This window comes from Echinops telfairi, unplaced genomic scaffold (genome assembly GCF_000313985.2).
Source record: "Echinops telfairi isolate 266 unplaced genomic scaffold, ASM31398v2 ScPeMD7_2291;HRSCAF=2852, whole genome shotgun sequence".
Classification (NCBI taxonomy): domain Eukaryota; kingdom Metazoa; phylum Chordata; class Mammalia; order Afrosoricida; family Tenrecidae; genus Echinops; species Echinops telfairi.
Window position 1 is genome coordinate 22,066,595 of NW_022106189.1, and position 4,346 is coordinate 22,070,940.

Genomic DNA, 4,346 nt, shown 5'->3' on the forward strand with positions numbered 1-4,346 from the left:
TGTAGTTAGTTCAAGGACAGTTTGCTGGCCTTTAGGAGTGTTTTCCAGTCGAGTCTGATGGGGTCCCACACCCTGGCCCCAAAGTCTTTTTTTGGTATTCCCTGGGGACTTCGTTACTCTGTTGCCCTTGCTGTTCTGTTGCACGCCCTTAGTGCATTGTCTCGGTGGGGTGGGATCAGATTGGGTCATGGTTTGCTTAGTGGAAGTTTGCAACTGTTTCTTCTCATTTTGAGTCTTGGCATACCACCATATGAAGGTTTGTTCTATCCATATCATTAAGTCAACTCCACTTTGAGGAGCCAGTTTTCCCTAGTTGGATTTTGAATGCCTTCCAACCTGAGGGACTTCTGCCACATTATTAGACAAGCTCTACTGTTCCTCATAAGGTACCAAGTGGCTAATTTATCAGACATGATATTCCTGTTCCTTCTTCCTAGTTTGTCTTAATATGTAAGCTCTGTTGAAACCTGTACAACCTGAGTGACTTGCTGGTATTTGTCATTCGGGTGGAATAACTTCCAGCATCACAGCAACATGCAAGCCATCACACTATGACAAACTGACAGATAAATGGTGGTATATCTATTAATGTTCCAATAAACTTTGAAATAAATCCCTCTTTTGTGACTCTTTGGCATGTTGTCCAGTCCATATGATGTACTATTTATGTTTCCATTTTTGAACCTGGTAAATCTACTATCCTTGAGATTCAAATTCATAATCTTAAATACAGCATTTGCTACCCTCATAACCAGGTCAAATGTCCCTTATGTTTATGTTTTACTGTCATGTGGATATTTGTTAAATAGATGGATTTCTACATAGACAGCCCTGTGAAGTATGGGATCTGTGTTTACTTTTGTTGACAAAGTTATGTTAATTTGTAGCACACTTTTTCATAAAACACTCAACCATTTTATCAAATAATGATTTGAAAAGCCTCCTGAATATGGTTTATAGAAACCAAACTCACTGCCATCGAGGTGATTCATAAAGACGCTACATTCTGAGACTAATATTTACTAGAGCAACCCGATCTTTTTCTCAAGGGGTGGCTGGTGGGTTTGAACCACTGACATTGCAATCAATAGTCCAATACTTACCCATCAGCGCTACCAATGCTTTCTAAAAATGGCTCATAGATGTCACAATTTAATTTGCCCATAGTGAGAGGTATTTTTAAACCCAATTTTTCAGGAGAGCAAACCTAGAATCAGAGAGCATAAGGGTGTTCATCTGTAGCCAGTGCTTGAAACAACACTGAAGTTTCCATTGCCGACCCTAAGGAAATCACTTTACTACACATGATCCCATGATCTTTTGGGTATCCTATGAATAATTTGCATGAACCTGAAGATTACTGTTCTCACAGCTCCATCTCCGGACCCCTCAGATTTATGCTTCCTTTCCTCCTATTTCCAGCTGGATGTCCAAGCAACACAGCGGGAGGTGACCAGGAAGGAAAGATTGGCAGGACATGAATTTGTAATTAAGCAAACGAGTGATTGCACACAGTATCCATGGGCAGTGCCACCTGGACCGTTGTTCCAGCCAATGCAAATGTGACCTTCCAGAGGCCTGCATTCAGAGGAGTTAGATGTTTTAGCTGAAGCCACAGAAACCGCTTGGGGAGAAATGAGGAGGCCTGGAGAGAGATGACTTTGTTACAGGGACTGCTGGTCCCTGGGCAGAGACTGCAGGCCTGGCCCTCAAAGGCTTGCTGCTGTTTTGTGTGTTCAGAAGCAATTTGGAAAATGCCACCCTGTTGACTTTATTTCCTTGTTCTCTAAGGGTTCTCAGTGGTTGCCCATAAATAATCCCCTCTGAGGCTGAACGTTTCTATCAGGTGTTCACTTTGCTGGGCTTAACTTCAGATATACAGGATGGGAATTTCTAATGAACTTTATCTTATAAAGCCTATCGATTTTTGTATAATTAGAGAAGAAATGCCTGTTCATTGTAGAAAAACTCAAAATTATACAGCAAATAAGAAAATGATCTGTAACCCAGGTTGTATAGTTATGACCTAATTTTATTGAATCTCAAGTGTTACATTAAAACCTTTCTTTCACATGTTTATTGAACTGTAGGGTTTTTGTTTGTTTTTTAAGGAACTGGGCATCTTATGAGGCCTCATTGTTGTTGTTAGTGGCTGTTGTGTTGGCTTGGTCTCAATAGTCACTAATCTATATACAATCTATGGTAGCAACTCTATGTCCGTTAAAGAGAGAAATCGCCCCGGTCTGCACTATCCTCACAATTGGTTCCACTGTCAAGCCATCTCAGTCGGTCAGCCTTCCTCCCCTCCCCTCCCCGCAGACCTTCTGCTTCACCAAGTCTGTTGCCCTTTCAAGGACTAGTCTCTCCAGATAAGCAGCCTGCCCAAAGTTCCCGAGATGAAGCATTCTGGTTGTACTTACTCCAAGAGAGTTGTGTTTCTGGCCGTCTATGGCAATTGCAACTTTTTTCATCAGCTTTGTAACTCAAACCCATCAGTGCTTCAGTCGTCTGTATTCATTGCCCCACTTTCACGCGCACATGAAGAGATGGAAAAGCCCATGACTTGGGTGAGGCACATTTCAGTCCTCAAAGTGACATCTTTGCTCTTTAACTCTTTGAAGAGGTCTCTCGCATCGGATTTACCCAGTGCAATGCATCCTTTGATTTCCTGACTGCTGCTTCCTTGAGCAGGGATGGTGGATCCATGCAAATCGAAGCTCCTGGCAATGGCAATGTTGTCTCTCTTGTTCTGTGTGGGTCCCAGGGTGAGGATGCTTGTTTTCTTTACATTGAGTTGCAATCCATAGGAAAGGCTACCATCCTTGATCTTCAACAGCAAGGGCTTCAAGTTCTCCTTGCTTTCAGCATGCAAGGTTGTGTCATTGGCATTTTGCAGGTTGACAATAAGCCTACTTCCAACCCTAATGCAACAGTTTTTTAATAGCTCAGTTGCTCAGCTTATTTTCTCAAAATGCATATTGAGTAAGTATGGTGAAACACACAACTTTCCTGAAGTAAAATCATGAACGATCCTCTTATTCTGTTTGAAGTACTGCCACTTGGTCAATGTATAGGTTCTGCCTGAACATAATTAAGGGTTCGAGAATTCCTATTTTCCCATTGATAGCTATAATTTGCTATTATCCATGTAGTCAAATGCCTTTGCATAGTCAATAAAACAAATAAGGTAAATATCTTTTGGGTAGTCTCTGGGTTTAGTCAAGATCCATTTCTGATGACAGCAATGATATCCCTCATTCCATGGCCTCTTCTGAATCCAGCTTGAATTTTGAGTATTTCCCTGTCTGTGCTGCTTCAACCATTCTTGAATGATCTTCAGCAAAAATTTACTTCTGTATGTTATTAATGGTATCTTAAAATAATATTCAGATTATTTGGGTCCTTTCTTCTTTTTTTGGAATAGGCACAGTTGTCATTGTCTTCCAGTCTGCTGGCCAAGTAGCTCTCTTCCAAGTTTCCTGGCATATATGCCTGAGTGCTTCTGGTACTCCATTCGCATGCTGAACCTTTTCAATTCCTGGAGCCTTGCTTTCTGTTTCTCATTTTGTCAATGCCTTTAGTACTATTTGGACTTCTTTTAATACCTTTGTTTCTTGATCATATGCTACCTCTTGAAGTGGTTGAAATCCACCAGTTCTTCTTGGTACAGTGGTATCAGCACCCTGAAAGTCATTGTTACATTATGTCTTCTTCTAATATCAATACCTAAATGTATTGGTGAATATAAATGTTTTGGCTACTTTTTCCATAGTTGTTGAGTTAATGCCCCACATCAGGATTTCAGGTCTCTTAGATTTGTACTCTATGCTTAAACTCCCCAACCAAATCCTTTCTAAAACTTAGTGTATGATTACACCACAAATAACTGCAAAACCAGTAGTCCATGAGAATATCTTTTCTTAGGGGCCAAGGTGTGCTGCTGCCCTTCTAAATTCTCATGAAGAAATGATTTCTTGGAAAAAAGAATGCATAAATGGATATATTTAAGTGAATTCTACTGGAGTATTTTGAATTATAGATAGACAGTGACTCTTGAGTCAAGGGTGATGTATGGTGGCCTTGTATACAAAAGAGCAAAATGCTGCTGGGTTGTGTGCTATTCCCATGGTCACTGGCATGCTTGAGCTTATCCTTAAGGCTATTATGCCAGGGCATCTAACCCATGATCTCCTTGGCCCCTCAGTATTGTCACCAAGCATGATGCCTTTTTTAGTGATTGATCCCTTCTGAGGAAGAGTCCAAAACAAGTAAGCAGGACAATGTTTTTATGCCCTAGTGTTCAGAAGTAAGATCTTCTAAAACCCAATCACCGTGTATGGCACAGC